The following is a 27,425-nucleotide window of genomic DNA, read 5'->3' as shown; positions in this document are numbered from 1 at the left end:
AAATCAGATGGATGAAAACCAGGAATTACTCAGATAAGCTGTAGGGAGCTATTTCAGGATTCTCCTTTTTTTTTTTTTTTTTTTGAGGTTGTTGATAAACACTTCAACTATGGCCTGACATAGGATTCCAAAATAATAAAATCCTAACTTGCCTCCTGAAAATGGCCTTTGTAAACTGGGAATTAAGGAATGAGTTCCCATCAAAAAACCAATTACATGGCCTTAATAAGTAATGAATGACTTCTTTAGGACATCCTTGGTGTATTCAAGTGTAGCGTGTTTACTATAAGAGAATTGGGAAGAATGGCAGCTCTTTGTCTAGAAGGACATTCAAAACAATTCTCTAACCTATACCTACTCCTATCTCCTTTAAAAATATTACCAAAAAGTAAATGAAGAATATTGGATAATAAAATTGATTAAAGTAGTTAATCTTTATCTACACAGTAGTTAAAATACAAAGTATCAGAAGAAACAAGAGGGAAATGAATGAGACCAAACCAAAATACATTTTATAGCTATGTGTCAAATTACTATGGAGTTCTTTAATCTCTGTGTGATTCATACATGAAGAGCTAGCTAATTTGAGATATTGTTTGGAGAACTCAGAGGTATCAGAGTGAACTCAGAGGTATCTCCAAACTAAAATGAGTTAGGAAGATAAGAAAATCCACCATTTAAAATAAATTGGCTTGGGGACTAGCACAACTCTGCCCAAAGCTGTATCATGAATGAAATCCTTACCAGAAACTGAGCTTTGACATATCAGTAAATATAAATTCTTATTTTAGTCTCGTACAGCAATAGATATCACTTATAATTTTGATTTTGCCTGTGATGATTTGCATAGCTTAGTAACTTAAGAAATTTATAGAGTTTTGAAGAAAAAAGCTAAGATCCATTGAAATTAGAAAAACACCTTTCCTACCAATCCATACTTTTCATCATTGTATAGATTCTAATTAATGGTCTTGGGACTCTCTTTCTTGAAGATCAGTAGGATTAGTTTGTTATCTTTCTTGTATTCCCCCTAAGTTTTTGTAGTCAGGGTAGAATAGAAAAAAGGGGACTTCTTCCTCCATAGCCTCTCTGTCTCACTTTTGGAAGGCCTACTCAAAGAAAGAATATGTATGTGGAGATGAGGGATAATTCTTTAGCTTGGCTTTAGCATAAATTCTATGGGGCTGAAAGCTTAAAATAATCGTGAAAAGTACCATGAATCCAGAAAGTCTGATTAGGTAACTACATCCTAATTATAGATCAATTGTTAGAGTCACAGAAGAACAGAGCACCAATGTCTGACATCAGCGAAGACTACAAAGCTAATGAGAAAATTCTTCTAGTTTGGGAAAGTACCTGGCCTTATCCAAGTCTTAAGAGAACATAAATATTCAGTATACATCAGTAATACATGTATCTGGTGATACATATTTGTCATTGACCATTTCTGGTGATAAAGTCAAGGTAATTAACTGAGGATTCGTCCTTTCAGATGCCAAAGCTAACATTTGATGGGAGTCTTCTCAAATGTGTGGGGTTCATGATCCTGGTCTATTAAAAACTAGTTCAGTGAACAGCAGTTGGGCTGCTGTATGCAGATGCCCATCCCTCAACCAATACGAACATCCTAATTGACTGTGCTTGGATGGAAGCTGTACATCCAAGTGTTTAAAATCTCTGCAGATAAATCTTACATGCAGCTCATAGTTATATCATCTTCCCAGCAAAGTTACTGCTTCTATCTTGCATCGTGTTTGCTATACATAAAAATTCAGAAATTACCTTCTTTCTTTTTCACAAAGTACCGCTTGTCAGATTAATGACCCTATTCTGTGACATTCTGCAATGCGAATTTTCCTTCCTTAGTTATCACTTTACTCCATCCATCTTGGACTTCCTCTTCCTATTAATAGTGTTCTGCCTTAGAGTAAAGATTTTTCTCCTTTATGAAGAAGAAATGAAAGTGGAATTAAGGAGTTCTGCCTCCTTTCACAGGATGATTTCTTTAAAAAGATCATATTCTTCAAGCGGGGTTGGGGGGGTGTATATCTAGTCTTTTTATGCTCTTCCTGTGAAAACCTAATTTTGGCTTATTTCCTGATGCACTTCCTTATTGTTTTTGGTTATACACCTGTTCCCTGAATCTATAATATGAGTTGTTGAATTTATGTACATGTTTCCCCTTTTTCTTTTCTCTGTTACCTCCCAAATGATTCAGGTGCTGGAGTTCAGTCCAAGCTTGCTATCAGCCCCAACCGTCTTTCACAATAATGGGCAGTGTGACATTTGAATGTTCTGACTGCTTTGAAATAAACCTTCCTAATGTCTGGCATACTTTTCAATGTGCTTGACATGCTTTTCTTTGGTTGTAATAGATTCTGGGGTGTTTTTGCTTTCTCCCAAAGTTTCCATTACTTCTGCTTCAAAGAGCATTAATTTATGGTGGTCAGAGTGAAATTAATTCAAGGAGAGCAATTACTTTCTTCCAGAAAAATAACTTCTTAAAAATCCTGCTTCATTCTTTTCTGAGGGACTTGGCAGGCAAATCAAGAATTTTAGAGTGTATTCTTTTCCTTGATACCCCCTCCATAGACTAGTGAATATATCAATAGTCAACTTAGACAAACTTTTATGTAAGTAGAGTTTTTCTATTAGCTTCTGTAATAGAAAGAAATTGGATTTAACTAACGTGTCCAGTGGTACATAGTTAATATTCCACTGTATATATGGGCTCTAATTAAAGCAACACTGAAAAAGATGTATTAAGATATTTAATGACATGGAAAAATAGTCATGCAATCACAAAGTAGTTTTGAAAATTGTGTATAAACAGCATAATACCAGTATTCTAAAAATATATGCATATAAAAAAGATTAATCATCATGATAACAAAGTTATTCTGTAATCATGATGGTATTATCTGTGTTTCTTTTTTAAGTTTTCCAGTCTCTGAAATCGTATCCTACTTTAAAAATAAAGAAAAGTTATTTGACCATTTTAAAAAATCACATATACAAGTTTGTTAATGGGTATTTGCCTGGTCGGGGCTCTATATCCCCTTTATACCTTGTTTTAGATCTGTTTCCAAATCACTTACCAAGTTTATTAATACCAGCGACAGAAGAAACAGTTGCTTGCTAGATAATTGCTCTGATTCTCTTTACTTCACAATAGCTAGCATCAGAGTACTTAATCTGTGGAAGGCACAGTACCAAGAGTGTGAAGTACGTGGTGTTTTATGTATCTAATTTAGATAATACCTCAATGGAGCCTTAGAAGAAATTGTATTTTATAGGTGAGAACACATAAACTCAAGCTGTCCAAGGTCACACCATTCATATGTAGCAAGCTATATTTGATCCAAGGTCTTTCATGACAAAGCCCCTAGTCTTTTCACTGCAAAGGGAACATCATCATTTCTTCCTCCATGGTGGTTGTGTACTAGCGCAGTCTCTAACAGAATTGTTTGAATATGCAATAAAAGTTCTCCTTGTCCTGGTTTTCAATTAGACTTTTTATTAATTAGACTTTATTTTGAGATAATTGTGGATTCCCATGTAGCTATAAGAAATAATGCAGAAAGATGCTTTGTACCCTGTTCCTAGAACACTCCGTTGGTAACATCTTATGAAACTATGGTACAGTATCATCATCAGGATATTAACATTTGTACAGTCAAGACGCATCACCATAAAAATCCCTCATGTTGACCTTTTGTGGCCATATCCACATCTCTTCCCACCCCATTTAACCTCTGGCAGCTACTATACTGTTTTCCATTTATGTAAGGTGTCATTTAAAGAATGTTATATAAATAGAATCAAACAGTATGTAACCTTTTAGAATTGACTTTTTAAACTCAGCATAATTCTCTGGAGATTTAGCCTGGTTTTTGTATGTATCAATAGTTTCATTTCTTTCTTTCTTTCTCCCCCCCCCCTTTTTTTTTCTGAGTAGTAGTCTATGGTCTGGATGTACCACAGTTTAACCATTCATTTCATTCACCCATTAAAGGATGTCTGGGTCATTTCCCATTTTTGCCTATTACAAATAAAGCTGCTGTGAACATTACCGTGTAGGTTTTTGTGTGAATGTAAGTTTTCATTTCTCTGGGTAAATGTAAATGTTCAGAGGTACAATTACTGAGTAGTATGGTAATTGCATGTATATTTTAATTTATTTTTATTTTTTAAAAGATTTTATAGGTTTATTTGAGAGACAGAGAGCACAATAGGGTCAGGGAAGGACAGAGGGAGGGGGAGAAGCTGATTCTCCACTGGGCAGGGAGCCAAATATGGGGCTCCATCCCAGAACACTGAGATCATGATTCGAGCCAGAGGCAGATGCTTAACCAGCTGAGCCACCCAGGTGCACCACGTGTGTGTGTGTGTGTGTGTGTGTGTGTGTGTGTGTGTGTGTGTGTGTGTATTTAATTAACCTATAATGTATTATTTGCTTCAGGAGTACAGGTCTGTGAGTCATCAGTCTTATATAATTCACAGCACTCACCATAGCACATACCCTCCCCAATGTCCATAACCCAGCCACCCTATCCCCCCCCTACCCCCAGCAACCCTCAGCTTGTTTCCTGAGAGTAAGAGTCTCTTATGGTTTTAAAAGAAACTGCCAAACCGTTTTTCCAGATCAGCTTTCCCATTTTACATTCCCATCAGCAATGTGTGGGTAATTCCGTTTTTCTATATCCCCATCAGTGTTTGATGTTGTCATTATTTTTTTTAGTTGTCATTATTTATTTAAAATTTTTGATTATAACAGATATGTCATTGCAGTTTTAATTTGCATTTCCCTAATGTCTAATGATGTTGAACATCCTTTCATGGGCTTACTTGCCATCTATATATCCTCTTGGATACAATGTTTCTTCATGTCTTTTGCCCATCTTCCTATTGAATTCTTTGCTTTTTCACAGTTGAGCTTTGAAAGTGTTACAAGTATTCTAGATACTAGTCCTTTGCGAGATACATGGCTTACGAATATTTTCTTTCAGTTTGTGGTTTATTTTATTTTTCTATTCTCTTAACAGTGTTTTTTATTAAACAGAGTTTTAAGTTTTGATGAGGTCCATTTTACAAAGTTTTTGCTTTTATGGAGTATATTTTCAGAACTTTTTGCCTAGCCCTAGTTTCCAAAGATTTTGTCTTACTTTTCTTCTAAAAGTATCATAATTTTGTATTTTATATCTAAGTCCAGGCTCATCTTGGATACTTCCTTCCTAGTCCTAGAATCAACCATTTCTCCAAGGAGCCCTTGTTCCTTTTATTGGAGAATGGTATCAGAAACCGAGATCTAGGCACTAGGTATACTTTTTGCTCCTGGAGTGTCCTTGATTTTAGGTCCTCTCAGCCTACAGAGCAAGGGAATGTGTGTTATACTAAAGCAATAACTAAAATTTGCATATACATGCCTATAAATATTTTATAAAAAATTCTTTTTAGAGCAGAGCCAGGAGGAAGAGCGGGGGCGGGGGGTGTGGGTGGTTGGGAGGGAGATAGAGAATCTTAAGCAGGCTCCACGCCCAGCACAGAGATCTATATGGGGCTCCATCTCACTATCCTGAGATCATGACCTGAGCCAAAGTCAAAAGTCGGACGCTTAACCAACTGAGCCACCGAGGCTCCCCTGTAAATACTTCTGTTGTAACCATCTGTATCTATATTATGTTAAACTTGAGTTTATACTGATGTCTCCAACTCTAATCTCTTACCATATAGATTATCTAGTGTCCTCCCTTTGCTTCTCTCTAAATTCCCCATGTTGAGATACTTGGCTCCCATCATCTGCCATCTAGCTACTTAACTGTTCAATTCCAGTATACCACATGAATAATGGTCTGATAATTAACCTGAACCTAAGTAGTAAACACTTCATCAACCAGAGTATAGTGCTTATGCTTTCTTTTTTTTTTTAATATAATTTTTTATTTTTTATAAACATATATTTTTATCCCCAGGGGTACAGGTCTGTGAATCACCAGGTTTACACACTTCACAGCACTCACCAAAACACATACCCTCCCCAATGTCCATAATACCACCCCCTTCTCCAAAACCCCCTCCCCCCAGCAACCCTCAGTTTGTTTTGTGAGATTAAGAGTCACTTATGGTTTGTCTCCCTCCCAATCCCATCTTCTTTCATTTATTCTTCTCGTACCCACTAAATGCCACTCATTACTTAGGTCAGCCCCTCTCCCTGGACTTTCCTTAGTAAGGTTGTTTCCTACATTTATAGTACAATTAGATTGTTTTGTCTCAATCTGCATTTCATCCTGAAATCCTCTAACCTCCTAAATAATTTTTTCAAGTTTTGCGTACATCAAAGTTTAAAGTTTACTCTGTGCTATGAAAGTCTATGGGATTTTAACAAATGCATAATCTCGCGAATCCACAATTACCTACAGAATATATGCCTTAAAGATATCCCTTGTGCTTCACCTATTCCGCATTTCCTCTTCCCCTCTTCCCTGATAAACTCTGATCTTTCTATGGTCTCTATAGTTACATCTTTTCCAAAACGTCACATAATTGGTATCCTATAGTATTAATACACATTTAAGATTAATCCATGTATTTTCCTGGTTTGCTGGCTTATTCCTTTTTTTTTTTTAATTCCTAATATTCTATTGTATGGATGTACCATAGCTTGTTTATCTATTCATTTATGGAGAAAATATCTTGGTTGTTTTCAGATTCTTATAACCATGAATAAAATCGCAACAAACGTTCAGGTATAGATTCTGGTGTGGACATAAATGGGTAAATATCGAGAAGTATGCCAAGAGTATGCTTGCTGGATTTTGTGGTAACACAATTGTGTATGTGGTAACACAATTGTATGGTAACTATGTTTAGTTGTGAAAGAAACTTCCAAACAGTCATCCAAAGTAACTGTATCTTTTTTCATCCCCATCTTCAATGAATGAGAGCAATTAGTCTTCTTTGTCTTCACCAGCAGCTAGTGTTGTTGGCATATTAATGGCATCTTCACCGACAATTAGTATTGTGTTTTTGTTTGTTTGTTTGTTTTTCGTTTTGGTCATTATGACAGACGTGTGGTAATCAACTATATTCTTAGAACTGGAAGACAGTTATTTTTCAGTGTAGAATAATTAATAAGAAACAATGATACTGTTTAAATAAAGACACTGATAAGCATTGATTTTGCCTCCTCTTCACAGTACGAGGATTGGCCTCACTGCTAAGGAGTCTGCTTCAAGACCCAGGAGAACTCATGTTTGTAAGTGTTACCTTAAATCAGTGATTCCCAGTCCTATCACACCCAATGCTACCTTCTACCAAATGTTTGTAATGTCTTCTTTTCTATACCAAAGTGAAATTAAGCAGTAATAGAACCTAACTACATAGTTTAAAAAAAAAATCAATACATATGTTCTGTTACAGAAAAGAGAATTTTTTGAAATGAGTTATATATTTCAGATTGTAAACATATAACTATATTAAAAGACAGTGAAGTAGTAAGGTGTTAGTACCCTCCTGAATAATAAATTGAGTTCAGAAATCATTTTGTATAAGATGTATAGGGAAATTGAAGCAGTGGTATGGGTGGACACTAAAATCAAGCCTAGTATTACTCTTATGTATATAAAAAAGAGAGCTTTTTTGTATATAATGGAAAGGAAAAACCCCTGTTGAGGTAGGATTAACACACCAAGATAAATTACAGACTCTTGAGATGGAAACAACGGGGATTTAGGATTCTTGCGAATGAGCTCAGCATTACAAGCATGGTGTTAATTTCCTATATTATGACATAAGGTATGATAGTGACAAAGTGTCACATCTCCTATTTTGAAATCCCATTATATGTTGGGCATATGTTCAGTCTCAGCTAAAAAGGCCTGGGAGGCTATATTCTTTAATAAGCAATAGGCACTATGGAATAGATTGGAAAAAAGTCATAAAGTAAGAGGCTATAGAGAAATTGTGTGATGAACCATTAGGGACAGAACTGTAGTAAGAGCTGAAAGTAGGCAAGCACCAAAACAACTTCAGTGCTATTTTCACAACCTAACTTTTTATCCTTGTACTACAGAAAGTAATATAAGATGGTAAGCATGTGAAATTTTAAAAACATTTTTATAATGAAATATAGTGATATCCCAATGTGTTCTGCTCCTTTAATAATATTTGGCATTAAGTGACTTAAAAGATCCTAAAGCGGTGATATATTTGCCATCTGCCTTGTCATTTTTGCAGTAACTGCCCTTCTATAACATGAAACCCTTTTTAACTGATAAACGTTTGAAAATGCTATACAACGTTGAGTAGCTAGAAAGTACGAAGTACTTACTTATTTATTCAATAGTTTTAAAATAGCCTTTACCCAATTTAAGCTTTTCTCTCTATAACATCTTTTCCTTAAATTATGTTGGCTTTTTGCATGAATTTATGTAAAAAATCTTTCAGCATCTCACTAATAAAGTTTCATTAGTTTATGCTTACAGTGGATTGGTGCCCTGGGATAGTAAAAATTTGTTCAGGAAGATAACTTCCTAAGTGGGATTGTCCTGTGTGTTTTAGGATAACTTATATCCCTGGCCCCAACCACTAAAGGCCTCAACCACCATGTCTCTGTGCCCAGTCATCACCCAAGCAAAAATGTTCCCATGTTTCCATGTTGTACCTTTGGCTACAGTACTTTCCTGGTTGGGAACATAACTTAAATCTATGGCTCCTCCTCTTTCATGGGGGTTTTATAGGTTTCAACCATTTGATCCTGTAGAGTGAAGCCTGGAGGCTCCAGGAAATCATTGGGAATGATTTCCTGATGGCCTGTGTTTGATGACATGCGGCTTTCAGAGCAGAATTTAAATGATAAATGTCAGATTTCGCAAAGGTGGGTCCCAAAAGTGCCCTCGAGGAATAAACTGCTTATGAGTCATTCCAACCTCAGGTCAGAAGTGAGTTTTGCTCTTATTTTGTTGTTTCTCAGTCTGCAAAACTGGGTTAGGAGGGGGTAACCAAAAAGAGGAGACTAATGTGACAGCATGTAGCATGGGCCGAGAGCTCTATTGCTACTTCCACATCAATCTTCAAACTCTTTTAGGTTGCACAGTTCTCATGGAATCTTTTCTCAACAGTGGAGGAAATTCTGATTTTGAGAAACAGTGTAACTTTTCCTATCTCTGTTGAAAAACAGAATCTGCCAAAAAGAGAAATAAGAAGCAAATTGCATGTTGGAAATAGAACAGATTGGAATATTAATGCTGTTGAGTAGGCAAGCAGACACAGTCGGTGAGAGATATGCATGTTAGAAAGCCTTTTATAATGGTAGGTAACTTCAATATAACCTGATCTAAGATCTTTTATCTAAGTGGTAAGAATATACCCTTAGAAGTAGGAACAAAATACATCACCCAAGTCTTTAGGTTTCTCTTTGAGGTCTAGCTATGACTATGACTCCCCCCTAAATAATGGGGTCTGTGTTTCTGTAATAATTAAATGTAGCAAATGGAAAGGGAGAAGAAGGTCTCCTTAGCTCAAATTAACAATTCTCTGCAGGTGAAATGAGTTGCTTTCCAGGAGATGATGGACAGAAAAACCTCTGAGTGTTTATCTTGTCATCTTTGGCAGGCTCTACATTTGTATCCGTGAGTTTTGTGCTTCAGTTCTGGAGTCTTTTTTTTTTTTTTTTTTTAAGATTTTATTTATTTATTTGACAGAGAGAAATCACAAGTAGATGGAGAGGCAGGCAGAGAGAGAGAGGGAAGCAGGCTCTCCGCTGAGCGGAGAGCCTGATGCGGGACTCGATCCCAGGACTCTGAGATCATGACCTGAGCCGAAGGCAGCGGCTTAACCCACTGAGCCACCCAGGTGCCCCCAGTTCTGGAGTCTTAAAGGCAGTCCGCCGGAAAATGGTTTGACTAGCTTGCGGGGGCCAACTGGTGCATTTTCAGGAGTTTTGCCATCTGTTCGTTAAATCACTGATAGTTTGAAATTAGCTCTGATGGGAATATTTACATCACAGAAATCGGCAAACCCTACGAATCAAGTCCCTAGTTCCTCCTTCCGGAACTGTTAAACATTTATCAGCATACTACTGTTGAAAGGTTACAGAATACTTCCACTGTGGTCACTGGCATTGACTTGTACTCAAGGAATCTTGGGTTTCTCAGGGTATCTTTCTATGGCTTAAAATCATTGGCCATGTGACAAATACTGAATAAAATCATTTGTTCCTTTGTATTAACCCACTTTTGGTTGGGATGAAAAGAGTAACTAAGTTACTTATTTTGGGGGAGCTCTCTAGTGCCCTGTTAATCAGTTTGTGGCTCATTATCATTAAGGCTTTTATTATTTCCATTTATCCTTATTCTTCACTCCTGTTGCCCTCTGCTGTCACTGGCAAACATGTTAATCTATATAATGTTTATACTTTTATATATGCTCTTATAAAATGTATACTGTTGTGCATATATATATATATATATATATATATATATATATATAAACTTACAGAAATGGTTTATCTCAGCCTATTTTATTCTATTTCATGTTTTTACATCCAGAACTAGCATTAAGGATTTTTTTTTTCATTATTTATTTGACAGACAGAGATCACAAGCAGGCAGAGAGGCAGGCAGAGAGAGAGAGGAGGAAGCAGGCTCCCCACCAAGCAGAGAGCCCGATGTGGGGCTCAACCCCAGGACCCTAGGACCATGACCTGAGCCGAAGGCAGAGGCTCTAACCCACCAAGCCACCCAGGCGCCCCAGCGTTAAGGATTCTTAATTTGACAGTGTTATGACTAACTGTCCCCATCAACCATTCTTGAGGATTTACTCATTCTCACATTCTTGCCAACACTTTACAACTTCCTAGCTTTCTATTTCCAGGCTAATAGGTATAAAATGATATCTTCTCTTCATTTACATTTCTTTGATTACTGTTGAGTTAAGCATCTTGTTACATACTTGCTAGCCCTTTGGGTTTTCTTTTATGTAAATAGCCTGTGGATATGTACCTTGCACAACTTTTTTTTCCCCATGGAGTTCCCACCTCTCTAGGGGACATTCTGGGTATTAATTTCTGATCAGTTTTAGACCCTGCAAGTATCTTTGGAGGAACAGATTTAATTACCCCTAATGTTGAGGCCCTAAAACTAAATGCCCATAATTTTAATCTTGTTTGGTGGTAGTGCACTAAGAAGAAAACTGTGCGCATTACCTTGTCTTCTCACTCCCCTCTTGGTTCTTTTATAAGTTAAGATAGATTATATTATGTTGCAGTACCAAATATTTCCCATATCTTTGTGGCTTAAAACAGACAGTATGCCTGGTGAGAAATGAATATGTCAACTGTGGATCAGCAGAGTGGTTCTGCATGTCACAGTCACTCAGGGACTGATGGATCAGCTAGCAGCTCAAGCACTGCTGGTTGCTAAGGCAAAGGGAAAGAGAATTCTGGAGGCTGTATCATCAGCAATTGTACACTTGGTCTGGAAATAACACCTGTTGTTCACAACTCATTGGTCAGAGTAGTCAAGTGGCCTTCTCCATTACTAAGAGGACCAGGAAATATGATCCTGCCATTTTACCAGAAAGAAAAGAGATGCAAATTGTCAACAAAAATCACTAATATCTCCCCTACTGGCTGAAACCACTTTAGAAAAGTAAAGGTGGAAGGAAATTAAGATGGACACACTAGTGTTTCAGTAAGGTAGGGACAAATTTTTCTCTTATTCTTGAAATCTTCTCCACTTTCACTTTTTCTGTAGAATCCTTTGTTCCAGGAAGTCAGTATTGATGTCTCACTGACTTCAGTGTGTACTTGGTGCCAGTGCTTGACCATCTTTTTTTTTTTTTTTTTTTTTTTTTTTTTAAATTCATTTGAGAGAGAGAGTCAGAGAATGAGAGAGAGAGCACAAGCAGTGGGGAGGGTCGGGGAAGTAACCCCACCGAGCAGGGACCTCAATGTGGGACTCAGTCCTGGGACTGACCTGAGCCGAAGGGAATTGCCTAACCAACTGAGTCATCCAGACACCCCAGTGCTTGGCCATCTTGAGATCACCTTGAAGACATGACGGTGATTGTGGCAGCATGTATCGGATTCCTACTGAAACCACCCAGATCCTGTATTTTTCTGTAAAGCTCCTCAGCTTTCTACCCCAGGCAGGAACACAGTTTTGAAGACATAGCCTCCTTTGTCTGGCAAGTAATAAAACTGTCATTTCTCTCTATCCTCACACTCTGTCTTGGTGTTATATTTTGGCTCTGGAGCACAGAGGTCAGTTTTTTACAATATGGCAACCAAATATGCTGGTCACCATGTTCTTTCATGCAGCCAAAACACATTTGACCTTTCTTGAGAGATAGAACTCAAAAGTCACTTCCAGTCAGTGTATCAAACTCAAGCCCAGCATCTCAGAGTGATAAATAGAATTTCTTACATCAAATCCAGGTATGGTTCTCCATTATCTGGAAACCTATGAAATAAGATGACAAGTTACTTGTTTTTCACAAACTGATATACATTGGTGGAATAAGAAAAGAATAACTCAAACCAACAGTCCTTTTCAGACTAGGAAAAGAATGGGACACTTGGGAGTCACTGGCAATTTTAAAATCACCTGGGGACTATGTTGTGAGGGTCCTTTATGCTGTGGATGGAGGCTGTTACTAATCAGGGCTCCATTCTGTTTCCTGGGAGTGACTCCCAAGTCCATTGTTTTCCAGGGCCCTTAGCTTTAGCCTTGGGGAGTTTCTCCCTTCCCTGTTATCTTCCTTCGTTATCTTTGAGGAGGGATTTGAGAATATATTCTTCTTACAGGTTGAAAAGCTTTCTTAGGTGGTCTTTAGAGACTAAGGGTCACTTTAAATTTCAAATAATCAATTTAAGTTTCAAATTTTGGTTTAGTCTTGTGGGTCTTTGAACTGCAGCTACAAATGTAACTGTAACTACAACCACAAATACAAATGTAATTTGGATTCTCATATATTTGATTCCAATCAGCAACATGTACCAGTAGACTTGTCCACAATTATTTTCAGTTCAATCAAGGGCACAGTTTGAACCTGGAAGGATTTGGTGGGAGAATCATACATAGCCTTTCTCTCTTCTCTTCAAGCCATTTTGTCCTCTTAAAGTGCTGTTGTGGATGCTATAAACTTGGCTAGATCTCTGTTCTAACATAGCTGGAACCATTCGGAAGTTTTACAAAGGCATGCCTTTGACTTGGTTCTATTAGGTTGAATTCTAATAAGCCTTTTTTGCTCAGAAGATTTCTCATTTTTATCTTTTACCAATTGGGTATGAGAAGCAGTGTCCCTCCTAATCCTGCAAGGCCTGGACTTTGGGGATCCTCTCTGTTTCCTTTCATTCTTGAAGTTTGCAAACCAGCCAACAATTTCCTGAGTTAATCCACTTTTTTGTTTGTTGACAAATATAGCCAATGGTAATTAAAGTTTTCTTTTCCATCCTCTTTCCTTAGAGATGCAAGTTTATCAAGCACTTAAACTATATACCTTCCAAAGTGTCCCACGCGACAATTTTGCCAAATGCTTCACCACTGTATAACGTGGATCGCTGTTTTTCTAGCCTTCAGAGTTTATTTTCTTGCTATCTAACTCCTAGGCCAGTGCCATATAATTTGATATTTTTGTGATGCCCCCCTTTTCTAAGTATGTGTTTGTATAATGATCCAGGTGTTCTTTCCAAGATGGGTGATCAATGTAGCAGGTAACCAGGAGGTCCTGCTGCTTACTGGGATACCTTTCTCTGTTTTACTGAGTTAGAGAAGACAATTGATTTATTTGCTATTAAGATCCAGCATTTCCAAGTTAGTTACCAAAGATAACATGTTAAAGTAACACTAAATGAATATCAAAATCTAAATCATCAGTATCTAAAACTAATGTATCCAATGTCTCTTTCCCCCTTGTTGCAATGATAGCAGTCTTGAGGATACTTCTCATCTGATTTGCCTCTTTTCCTGATCCTTTCACACAGATATAAAGAATAAATAACTTGGTAATACTTGTCTTTTGTCAAAATATGCTTGCATAATTGGAAATTTTCAAGGAATTGAAAAATATTGAGGCTACTCAGGCTCCAGCTTCATGGGTTTGTCCTTTCAAAGACCATCTGGTAATTTCAAACGCTACAATCTCAGAGTACAGATTTTTGGGAGATGGAGAAAAGAATGATGCTCCTCGACCATGGGGGTTGGGATAACAGATTCTTCCATAAGGCTGAGGGAACTGATGCCTGCTTCATGTTTAGAGTTTAACTAATAGGTCTCAGATTCATCCAACACTACCAGGGCAAAAGAGGTGGCTGGAGATAGCAGACATCTAGATAGGCTAGAGAAAGCCAAGATGACCCTGAATTAACCACAGCACTGGGCTTGGCATCAAGAAGACTCAAATTCTCCATGAACCAGGTGGTCAACATCTGATCATTGAGTATCAGAGTGCTAACTCCATAAGATTTGCAGATACAGGAAAGTGACAGCATCAAAGAGAAACTAAGATCTGTGTATAGAGCTGGCATTGGCAAAATTTTCTTCTAAAGTGCCAGATAGTAAACATTTTAAAATTTTCAGGCCATGTGTAATCTCTGTCCCATGTTCTTTTCCCTTTTTTCCTCTTCCTACCCTTCTTCTTCCTTCTCCTTTTCCTCCTTTTTTTCTTTTCCTACTTCTCCCCCCTTTTTTAACAACTCTTTAAAAATATAAGAATTATTTTTCATTCCTGAATCATACAAAATCAGGATAAAGACTATGTATTTGGCCCAAGGGCTGCAGTTTGCCAATCTCTGGTGTAGAGGAATTAGGCAAAAATCTCTGTAGGATCGTGGATACTGGGAAGCTCCAGGGGAGATGAGGGTGCATTTGCAGGAACAAGTGATGCCATGTGATAAAGTCCTTATTGGTCAATGTTTATGCTAAAATACCAAATCCTGAGGTACCAGCAGCTATGCATAGAAAGATAGGAATATGTCCTACCCCCTTCCTAGCTGAGTGGACATAATTTCCGAGCAAGGATAAGAAAGAAGCCTGAAAAAGGATCTTTCAATAAAAATGTAATTAAATGATTTTGAACTTGGCTGGAAATAATCATTGAATTGGACGACTCTTTCTATTGCTGAGCAGAAGTGGGGCTTTGGAGCTAGGATGAAATTGGTTATAGAGTTTCAATTATGTTCTTTCCATTTTTACTTTCAAATCTACACCTGGTTTACAAAGATATTTGAACAATTAGCAGTGAATTAGAGACAATTAAATATGTCTGTCTGCCATTCTCATGTTTAGTGGTTGAGTTTGTATACTGTACATTCCAGACCTCTTTTCATCTGTGAATACAGCTTTTGTACACTTTTCTCTCTGTGTATATCCATACCTTTGATAAAGATAAAGTTCTTTATCTTGGAATCTCCGATTACTTTTAGCCACTTTGTAGAAAGGTAAAATGTAATTTTTAAGAAGCTTATTTCTTTAAGAAGTTTTCTAGACTTTGAAAATTGCATACTTTTTAAACCAACTCTGGCAACACCAAATCCACCAAAAGATACAGGATCAAAGTTTACTTGATTAAAAAAAAAAATTAACACTATCTAGGCTACAAGAAAAAAAACTGAGAATATTATTGTAATTATTGGAGACACTAATGTTTTAAAATGTATTGAAAGTTCAATTATAAAAATAAATTTCAAAATAACCCCTACAGTGGTTCTTTTTGATTCCTAATTGGAAGATCTACAGGACAAACAAAGAAGTCTTCAGATCTTGAGCTGATATCTAAAAAGGGTTGTTTGGTTCTCTTAATGTCTTGGATTTTTTACCCTAAGAAGTAGTAGTAATCATCTCACCTTTGGGGCAATTAAACTCTTCATCAGTTGTGCTGTAATCCCAGGAAAAGGCCTCTAATGGTTTTGAGAAAATCTAGTCCATGTGCCTTTGGTCTTTACATCTCACCTTTTGAATTTCTTTCATTCTACTGAAGGCATATGTCAGAATAGAGTTGGACAGGGTTTGAGTCAGGCTAGTATATGGTGGTATAAACCAGGTTAGGTCTCATGGAATCCCCAGGGCCAAGGCAGACAGGAACTCCAGGGCTGATGTTTGACTTTCAAGAGAGTATGTTTACACCAACTTCTTGATGACTTGATGCTTTTGCTGTCTTTGATTCTGAGGCAGCTCAGGTCCCCTTGCTCAGTTCTCTCTTACCTTTGTAGTACCTTCAAAACTGGACATAAAGAAATTTAAGGAGATTAGATTTGCCTTTTATCTCTTAGTTTAATGTCCAGCAAGACTATATTCCTGGAATGATGTTGGAGTCTTCAGAAAGATTTGAGTCAGCCATTTCGCAGAGGTGAGTTATTGTCTTAGCAGGATTTCCATCTATTGAAGGTGCATCTGGGAACAATTTTGTCCTGGTATGTCCCCATTCTATCCAGTTATCCTTTGTTTGCCCAATCCTTGGGCAATGGAGAGTATGGCAATTAATGGCTCTGGAAATCTTGTTCAGATGATTTGGGGCTGAAATGTCTACTTTATTCCATTGTCTCCTTTTGCTGAGGATCTTGAATCAGCAATTGATCTGCAATTGAATGTTATTTTAAGGTCTCTCATGGTTGCAACTTCCTAATTCTGTTAAGAATTTTTTCACTTTTCCAGATGCTTGGTGATTAATAAGGACAATGATGTTTCTAAGTAAAGGATAAAGACTTTCATAAACCATGAATAATTGTTCTTGCAAAATCTCTTTCTCTATCAGTCGGTAGAATAGGTATGTTAGGATTGTCTAGGTAGAAATCATGAAGTCTTAGAGCTTCTCTTTTTAAATTGGGCCATTGTTATTGCTAGAGCTTCATCCCTTCCAGAGAATAAACATTCTTTTACTACTATATATTCACTGTCTAGGCAGCCAATTTTATAAAATTTATTTCGAGATGCTCAACTAATCCTGTCATTCAAATTTGGGTGTGTGTCACCTGTATAGTTTTTTCAATATTGTGTTAATTATAGTGAAGCATGCACTGGGCATATCCTCTCTTATTCTAGAGAAGTTTTCCTATTACTATTTAACATCAGAGGCAATTTACTTCCATTGGAATGCACTATATCGTGGAGGATTTTAACAAGGTCCATTTGAAGTCTGATAACAGTACATATCTTACCTGGATCTGACAGATCTTATCCTCATAAATTTTAAAATTCGGTGATTTCCATTTTTTCTGCAGAATTTGGGGTCAAATTTTATGCTCATATTTATGTACTCTTTGAACTTCTTCATGGATTCGTCCTTTCTGTTTTGTAAGGGGGCGTTTTTATTGGAACAGTCTGTTTAGCAGGGTGATCTGCAGTCTCCCTTACTGGAGGCCTCTATCTCGATGACAACAACTTTCTTGGGTAGAAAACCTTTGTGTTTCTATAGCATTTCAAAATCATGAGCTACTAAACTACTAATGAACTATTTCAAAAGCATATCAGTGATCAGTGTGTGTGTATATTTTGTTTATTGGCCACTTAACATGCCTTTTATATAACCACAAGTTCAACCACTTGAACTGATTTGGCTTCCATTAAGGGATGGGTTCTGGAAGAGAATCTAGAGTAATTATTGCATGTCTATCCTTGCATTACTACTTTTCACTTTTAAGATAAAATCCATCAATAATAAGGAAGTCAGAATCTGGAATAAACATGTCCAAAAGATTTTCTCTAGGATGGATACTTTGTAAAGTACAGAAAAATAACCATGAGGTTCTTTTTCTTTCATTAGGTCAGGTTAATCATGTTGCTGGATTAAGAATGTTAAATCAGTAGATAGGAACACGAAGAGGAGGAAATAACCATATTTGATAATTAGTGCAGCCTCAACAGAAAATGCTGGATGTTTTCAGTTAACCATAGGGACCATACTGCATGTGGTACCTCAGATTTGTAGGTGATTTTGTTAGTCTGGGACATTTGAAAACAGATGTCAAGAAGAAATTAGAAGTATAAGAGCTTTATTGGAAGAAGTGATATGTGAAATATACAAGTGAGAGGGACTGGGGAATAGTCAGGTCTATGAAGCAGGGCCATTATTTGTGAAAGAAGAGAAGGAAGGAGAATTCAGAATGAAGCACCTCAAACTGAGGTAAATGTCAGAGAAAGTCATTTGCTTAGGCCAAGGGGGTGCTCTAGAGCAGACTGCCCTTTAAGGAAATTCTATGTTGGGACAAACGACCAGGACCTTATACCAGGGTGATTGCAGTCTGCCTGGAGAGGTTGTGTTCTTGACTTGAACACTGTGGCAGATCTCAAAAGCATAGTCCTTGGAGGCTGTCAGCTAACTGCAGTCCTTGTGGCAAGTTTTCTCTTTTTAGGAGGTTCTAGTGAAACATTATACTGCTATTGAAGTCTTTACTTGCTGTCTGCAGATCCACTGAACACAGTGGAAGCAGCTTCTCCAGAGTTACTTTACACTTCTCTACTGAGTAGGGAGGTTAGTTAAGAATAACCACAACTTTGCCATAGGAGTTGGTCTTGGCGCAATAACTGACATGATGTGTACTAGCTGGCAGAGGACCAGATTGTTAACTGTCCCTAAGGCAAAATTGTAAAGAAATTTTGTCTTTACAAAATGCAAATATGAATGCAAGTTTTCTGATTTTCATTCTGACTGGGACAAAAAAGAAAGCATTGTTAAATCTATGGTTGTATACCATGTACCTCAGGCCTTATTAATCTGCTAGGAATGTTACCACATCTAGCACAGTGACTGTGACACTAGTTGGTTGAGTTTGCAGTAGTGTTGTATAGTCTATGGTCTATAGTAATTCACTAGGGTCCGCTCAGTTTCTCTAGGGAAGGGACCACCAGTCTTGTATCCCTTTTTGGAATAAGATATTGTTTTATATTTACCATCATACGTGGGTGTGGATATTTCAGAGACTTCCACTTGGCCTTCCCCTCTATGACAGTTCTTATCAATAGGACAAAGACCCAATATGAAGGTTATGCCAACTAAGCAAGTTATGTCAACCCCGACTATACATTTGAGACTAGGGAAATGATGACCACATGCAGAACAGATATAGAACAAATTGCATGAGTGTACTCTAAGTCAATGGAATCTACTTATTACCTGGACTTTGTGTACCCCCCTTTAGCAGTGGAGACTTTAGTCAGTTCTGAGGGTATCAATATCAATGAAGAACCCATGTCCAAAAGTCCTTGAAATGTCTGGGTGTTCCCCTTTCCCATATATTAAAGTAAATGGCCATCAATCTTATTGGGAAAGGACTAATGGAACCATTAGTAGATATCTACCATGGTTTTGCAAAGTTCTTCTTCCTGAGGACCCAGTCACCTCGTCAATCAACGAGTTCCAGATCTTAAAACTATTCAGGACCAGGAACTGAGCAAAACAATGTGACTTTAAAATGAGATGGCCACCTTCTGCCACCTGCCTTTATTCTTGACTGCTTTTGGGTACAGTAGCGCCATCATTAATTGCCAGTCTATCTTGTCTGTAGACACACTGTAATTCCTTGCAGGCTAAATTCACTTAGCTGCCCTTCCAAACTTGCTGGTTGTTAAGTTAACTGTGCCCTCCTAGTTTGTGGTATTTAAGCACTCCCATCTCTTTTCCTATTATTCCCCATTAACCTCATTGGTATTAATGAACCAAATCTTGAGACCAGCTTTTCTATTCATAGCTCTGACTGGAGAGGAAAGCAAACAATTTTTAGAGATGCTGGCAAAGTTCTCTCCAGCACATTCCTAAGGGCCTTATTGAATAGTGGTGCATTCTGGGCCCTCCTATGGAACATAATCCTGTGGTGTGTATTCTGGCCTCATATTTTGGCCAGGAAGCCTACTTCCCTGAGCTTTTTAATCCTTTTTCCACTGTCTGTCTCAGCATTTCAGGCCTTTTTACTTGGCACGGAGTGGACCAGCACTTTCCTAGTTTCCCAGAACCATCCATGCTCACTGTAACTGAAGGATCCTTGCTATACCCCATTAAGAGGACCAAAGTAAATAAACTTCTCAGTTAGCCAGTCTGGCATTCTTGGTCAGACTCTCAAAATCTATTACAATGGTGCACCCCCTTGTTCTTTTTTTTTTTTTAATTTTTTTTTTTTTTAGTTTGTTTCTTTACAACGTAGCAGAATTCATTGTTTATGCACCACACCCAGTGCTCCATGCAATACCTGCCCTCTCTAATACCCACTACCAGGATCCCCCAACCTCCTACCCTCTGCCCCTTCAAACCCTCAGATTGTTTTTCAGAGTCCATAGTCTCTCATGGTTCATCTCCCCTTCCAATTTCCCTCAACTTCCTTCTCCTCTCCATCTCCCCATGTCCTCCATGTTATTTGTTATGCTCCACAAATAAGTGAAACCATATGATAATTGACTCTCTCTGCTTGACTTATTTGACTCAGCATAATCTCTTTCAGTCCCGTCCATGTTGATACAAAAGTTGGGTATTTATCCTTTCTGATGGAGGCATAATACTCCATAGTGTATATGGACCATATCTTCCTTATCCATTCGTCCACTGAAGGGCATCTTGGTTCTTTCCACAGTTTGGCGACCGTGGCCATTGCTGCTATAAACCTTGGGGTACAGATGGCCCTTCTTTTCACTACATCTGTCTCTTTGGGATAAATGCCCAGTAGTGCAATTGCAGGGTCATAGGGAAGCTCTATTTTCAATTTCTTAAGGAATCTCCACACTGTTCTCCAAAGTGGCTACACCAACTTGCATTCCTACCAACAGTGTAAGAGGGTTCCTCTTTCTCCACATCCTCTCCAACACACATTGTTTCCTGTCTTGCTAATTTTGGCCATTCTAACTGGTGTAAGGCGGTATCTCAATGTGGTTTTAATTTGAATAATAAACATTGTTAAGATGTCTGTACTGCCTAGAGCAATCTATACTTTTAATGCCATTCGGATCAGAATTCCACTGGTATTTCTCAAAGAGCTGGAGCAAATAATCCTAAAATTTGTATGGAATTAGAAGAGACCCCAAATTGCTAAGGAAATGTTGAAGAAGAAAAACAAAACTGGGGGCATCGCATTACCTGATTTCAAGCTTTACTACAAAGCTGTGATCACCAAGACAGCATGGTACTGGCATAAAAACAGACACATAGACCAGTGGAGTAGAGTAGAGAGCCCAGATATGGATCTTGACTCTATGGTCAAATAATCTTTGACAAAGCAGGCAAAAATATCCAGTGGAAAAAAAACAGTCTCTTCAATAAATGGTGTTGGGAAAATTGGACTGCTATATGTAGAAGAATGAAACTCGACCATTCTCTTATACCATACACAAAGATAAACTCGAAATGAATAAAAGACCTCAACATGAGACAGGAATCCATTAGAATCCTAGAGGAGAACATAGGCAGTAAGCTCTTCGATATCAGCCACAGAAACTTCTTTCAAGATATGTCTCCAAAGGCAAAGGAAACAAAAATGAACGAAATGAGGGAAATGAGTGAAAATGAACTTTTGGGACTTCATCAAGATCAAAAGCTTCTACACAGCAAAGCAAACAGTCAACAAAACAAGAGGCAACCCACAGAATGGGAGAAGATATTTGCAAATGACAGTACAGACAAAAGGTTGATATCCAGGATCTATAAAGAACTTCTCAAACTCAACACACACAAAACAGATAATCATGTCAAAAAATGGGCAGAAGACATGATCAGACATTTCTCCAATGAAGACATACAAATGGCTATCAGACACATGAAAAAAATGTTCATCATCGCTAGCCATCAGGGAGATTCAAATGAAAACCCCTTGATCTTCTTAATACAAGTTTAGGTAATTCTTGTAGTTCCTTTGGGGTCTAATGTTTACCCTGTCTTAACAAAACTGGCATAACCCCAGATGGCATATGCTGGCATTTAACCCTAGTTATCATTCTTAAAACCAGGGCTATATGGGCCAAGGGCAGGTAGCCTGAAGATGGGCTACTTTGGCATGAGCATTATTTTAAGTTGAAAGCAATAAAAACCCACCAGATTCAGGAAAAGCTCTTTGCTTTCACCCCACCCTCCCAACTGCTTGCCTATACCTGGAAAAGAGCTATTATCAGACATTCACTTTACTAAGAAACTTACTTGTTTTCCAAACATCACCTTTCTCCTTCCTGCCCCTTTGTATCCTCAGACTCTACACCCTCCTTAGCTCCCATGTCCCGTTGTTTCACTATCCTTGGAATTTCCAGATCTGTGTGGATTCCCCATATGTATGCTACTAAATTCAATTTTCCCTTGTTAATATGTCTCATGTCCATTTGATTCTTATTGCCCCTACAAAGACCTCGAAGAGTATAGAAAATTCTTCCTCCCAGCAAGACCAAATGGAGGCATTTCTTGAGGTGAGCACTGGATGCTTTGTGAGGAAGAAACCTTCTCAGTGTCTTGCCTTGATGTATGAAGTCAATGTTAGACTTCAAAAGGGAGGATGGGGGCATCTAACTTGTTTCTAGGCTCTGCTTCAGGGCATCCACAGAGACACTGTCCTCAGGGATGTTTTCCCAATATGGCTTATCCTAAAGTAGTCGACCCTATGTGGGATGAGATTTCAATGACCTTTGAACCCTCCTAACCTTAATTGTCAGATTAGGTGTTTGCTTCTCAATTGTATCTGCTCTCCTTCGGAGGAATATAAGGGCCTCTTTGTAAACTACTAAACAGGCCCTCTGGTTCTCACACTTAGTTTTGAACTTTTTAACTGCCCTACGGTGTATCAGTTTCCCTCTGTAGTTCATCAATTAAACAGCTATAACCAGACAATTCTACTTTCCTTGAATGTACTGTTAGCCTTATTATCTTATAAATGGTGAATAATCCCACTGGCAAGTGTATTCATCCACTGAGATGTTTTTCTTGTCCTAAATAGTGACATTTTTAGCAGTTGGGCTTCCTTTCGCCTTGCCTCACACACCACTTAGAAAGAAGTCTTATCACTCAGCTGTTCAGGGAAGCGCTTCCTGAACCCCATTTCACCACCTGCTTTCTTGGGCCACTCCTGATACCAGTTGTGTCAGGCTATGTCTCCCAGGGAATAGTTTCTCACAGCATTCCAACGGGTCTTAAGGGTTAACTCGTTTCAAGCTTATGAACTCTTTGCTTACTGACCTAAGTTCTTTCATCTGTGCAGAGCTGACTGACTTTCCTTGATACTAGCAGACCACTGATCTCAAGGAATAAAGGACCACTTTCCCAGAAGATAAGGACCGATTACACTTGAAAACAGCTGCCACAGATGCTTGCAACTCTGTTCAGGGTCATGGACATAGGTCTAACTGCCTGAGCACCTGCTGCTCTTGCACTCAGCTCCCTCACCCTTTCCCCATGCCTTTCCCTTTAAAATCCTTTGGATTTGCCAGCATGGAGAAGATGGTCTTTGAGATGTTAGTCTACCATCTTTCCAGGTGACTGAATTTCTGAATAAAGCAACCTTTCCTTTCCCACCTCACTTGTCTTCCAAGTATAGATTTTCAAGTGGCAAATAGCCAAATCTAAGTTTGGAAATAGTTCTGTGTCCTGTAATATCACCAAGACAGACATAGAAATATATTAATTTTATTGCTGGTAATGGCTATGAGACATAAAGGAGAAAGTAAGCAGGAATAAGGAAAGCCTTCAGACTAAGTGTCAGACCTGAATTGTAGTCTGAAGCCTTGCCCTGTTCCTGCTTACTTTCTCCTTTACATTGTGGGGATTGATGGGAATAGCATGCAGCTGAAGTGCAGCTTTGTGAGTCTCCAGGAGCCTGACAGAGAGCTCCAGAGCGAAGATCGCCCATCACAGGAGGCTTGCACTGCACAAAACAACCACACTCCCCTATCTCTCTTCCTCTGTGCCATTGGCTAGGAGATGTCTGGGAAGGACTGTCTTTGGCTCAAATAACAGCAGATCCTGAAGAGACTTCAAGTACTGGTTGTCAGTGACCTGCAACCACCATTACAGGTTATCACTTAAAGGGAGATCTGAGCAATGCACTTTTATACTCTCCTGCTGCCAAATTAGATATGGACTAGAAGGTAGGCATTACTTTTTATGATTTAGACTCTTTACCTGGGATCATTTCCCTTCTGCTTGAATAACATTTATTAAAATTTACTTAGTGCCATTACTCTGATTATAAAACAGTTTTTAATACTCTTTTTCTCTAGGTATAGAATGATAAGTTATCTTTTTTCCCCACTTTAAATATATTATTTCACCATCTTCTTCCTTCTATGATACTCTTAAGAGTTTAACCATCAATCTAATTGTCTTTTTTTTTTTTTGTAGACTATCTTTCATTTCTAAGTACTTTTGCAATCTACCTTTCTTCAACATTTATGATGTATCCAGGCATGGTTTTATTTTTATTTTTATTGCTTTGGACTTCTTGGAAGTCTTGGCTTTTCAATAATTACAAAAAATTTTCAGCTACTCTTTATCTCTTCCTCATGCTCTCAAGTCCTTCTAGAACCCCAATCAGACAAATGTTAGATTTTTCATTCTATTCTCCATGTCTCTTCTCTATTATATTTATATATCAATCCTTCTGGGATGCATTTTGGAAATTTTCTTCAAATTATACTTCCAGTGTAGAGGGAGCAAAAGTAAAATTAATCATATTTTTAACTCATATTCTGAATTTTACATTTTATGTGCTATATTCTTTTCTGCATATTCTATTTAGTTATGTGTTAATACCTTGGCTGCTCTGTAAAATCTATGATTTCTAGCACATTTTCAAGGATCTCATTTCTTTAAACATACTTGCTTTTTAATCTGATTGATAATTCTGATACCTAAAATGTTTGTGAATCTACTTCTCCCGCATCTTACTCATAATGTGTTTTCATTGGGATTTTATGGTTCATATTTTGGAGTGTGTGTGGAGATACTCGACTTCCTGTGGTTCTTAGAATTCTGGATTGTTAAGCTCCTTTGAGAGGATTGAGGTTTTCTTCTCTTGTATCCTAGAAGTATGATTAATCGCAACTGCAGATTAAATTCTGCACACAAGTAACTTGAATGTAGACAGTAAACTTGAGGATAGACTACCTCAGTGGGCAGCCCTTTGAGGAATCTCAGCTGAGCATGCTGGCGGGTTTCCTCGTCTACCACTCAGTACCAGCTCCATGGCACCTGCCGTCTATAGGACTAGAAGGGAGCACAAGCATAAACAAGTTTATGTTTATGTATTCTCAGGGAAGAATTTATCTTCTTTCCTCCTCACTAAGTACCAAGTTTGAGGAGGCATATTTCCTTTACATTATCTTTTCTGGCAGTGTTTATTTTGTTTTGTTTCTTAGAACCTGAAAAAGTGAATTTTGTGCAGAGATATATTATTAGATTTCCTAAGTGGATGGGCCATACATTTATTTCTTCCTCATATTAGCTCACACAGAAATAGCTCAAGACTCCAGTGTTCCACAGAAACTGACAAGTCAAAAGATTAATTTGGTGATGCTTATCCAGCATTCCTGGTTTTAAATTATTTGGAGAATTTTTCATATTCCTCAATTTTGTACCAATTTATTGGCACTTTATAAAAGATATTTTTATGTTTTTATTTACTCTATTATATTAAATATCCTCTCCTTAGAGAAGGGTTGTTTAGAATATTTAATCCACCATACTTCTGGAATATAAATACTGATAATTCTTTATCTATTATGTTTTCCATGGAGTCCCAATTTTTTCCCCAACTGTTTCTCACCGGAAAGTAAGCTTGCATATTTTGGAACCTAGATACTTTAAATAAAACCAATTTTAATAAGACCTAACTTATCCAAAAATATTCTTGGGAAGAAAGCGTCCTGTTGAGGCGAAGGAAAGAAGGTAACATATGCCAAGAAGAACTTGCTTGTCATGAATGTGTTTTTGTATATTTTGTTTTTAAGCCAACTTGCTCCTTGCCTCTGTTACCTCCTACAATCTTGATGTTAACAAAATGTTTATCTCTTTGTGGTTTATCCATATTCTGTTCTACTATAGCTTTGTGTTTCTTTCTTTTGATTTTTTCTGATCTACTCCTTTCTGTCCCCTCAGAGTCAAAATTCCAAGCTCTGTCTTTAATGCTCTTGTATTAGGGCAGCATTCAATCCATTGGAAAATAGAAACATGCATTTCTAAGGTTCCCATTTACATTATTTTTCCTGTGAAAAATGCTGAAGGACAAAAAAATTCTACTGACCTTGCAAGACTTTAGCTCCAATTTTCCCCCTCCACCTGATAGTCCCACCAATATGGTAAACCACAGCCCCAGTCTTGTTATCCCTGCATCTTGTCCTGTGATTAACACAGCCTCAGTTTTCCCATATTTTTCAAGGGTGAAAAATGAAATATGATTTCCTTAATAAACTCCATAAAATCTTTATGTGTCTTGCTCCCAGAGAACATTCAACTTGAACACTGATCACATTGTAACTTTTAAAAGTAATTGCCTCATGGGGGCTTAAGTGGGTAGGAGAAGAATAAATGAAACAAGATGGGATTGGGAGGGAGACAAACCATAAATGACTCTTAATCTCACAAAACAAACTGAGGGTTGCTGGGGGGAGGGGGTTTGGGAGAAGGGGGTGGGATTATGGACATTGGGGAGGGTATGTGCTTTGGTGAGTGCTGTGAAGTGTGTAAACCTGGTGATTCACAGACCTGTACCCCTGGGGATAAAAATATATGTTTATAAAAAATAAAAAATTAAAAAAAAAAAAAGTAATTGCCTCAGTTACTCATTTTGTTTGTTTTCCTTCTCTCACACCCCTTTTGTTTGGTAAATGCTTATTGGTCACCGGGCAATGAGTATCCTTGGTGCTAGGGTAACAAGTTGAAAAAACAGGACTCCTATCCTCAAGGAAATTTTTGCTTCATTTTGTTTTGTTTTGTTTTGTTTTTAATAGAGAAGTAAATAGTTCCTATGTCTCCTATGTCATTAGAGACATTCTTCACATTCCCGGGTAACTGAAGTAATATGATCCAAGTTTGAGTAAACTTGAGCTCTACAAATGATAGGAGAAATGAATAAATGAGGGTGCATCTGGTTCATCTGGAGATGGTAAGCCTATGTTTCTGGCCATAGAATTTCCTTCTACAACACGCAGAAACAAAAAACATTTCCAGTGAGGAAGACATCTGATTTTCATATAAAATAGGCTGCTTTTAAGGAATCTTATCCTTCAACTCCCTTTCAAAGTGAGGAAGGAGATTCTGAAAAATTTATATCTTCCAGAAAAATAGGTATGTGAAAGTCAGATGGACTCATTTACTGTGTTTAAGGAAATGTAAATATTTTAAACAGATCACTGGTGTGGCGATCAAGTCACCATATCTGAAATTCCTCAAAATGTATGAGAAAATCTTTCCCTTCAGATGACTTCTTAGAACCTCAGAGCTGAACCAGTGAACCCAGGCATTTGACTATATAC

At 37.8% G+C, this 27,425-nt stretch overlaps 1 protein-coding gene across 5 annotated transcripts in view; it reads left to right on the top strand.

The window, feature by feature from the left end:
• The window catches only part of HHLA2 (HHLA2 member of B7 family), a 139,774-nt gene that overhangs the window by 15,751 nt on the left and 96,598 nt on the right, over window positions 1-27,425 (top strand). For 4 of the 5 annotated variants that reach the window (XM_059164229.1, XM_059164220.1, XM_059164227.1 and 1 more), the window contains exon 3: window positions 7,225-7,255. The exons of the other annotated variant lie outside the window; for it this stretch is intronic. The gene's annotated coding sequence lies outside the window, so the exon portion shown is untranslated. The remainder of the gene's footprint in view (window positions 1-7,224; window positions 7,256-27,425) is intronic. 5 annotated transcript variants of the gene reach the window in all.

The sequence above is a fragment of the Mustela lutreola genome, chromosome 2 (assembly GCF_030435805.1).
Source record: "Mustela lutreola isolate mMusLut2 chromosome 2, mMusLut2.pri, whole genome shotgun sequence".
NCBI lineage: Eukaryota > Metazoa > Chordata > Mammalia > Carnivora > Mustelidae > Mustela > Mustela lutreola.
Note: the sequence above shows the minus strand (reverse complement) of the source record. Positions and strands in the feature narration are given on the sequence as shown.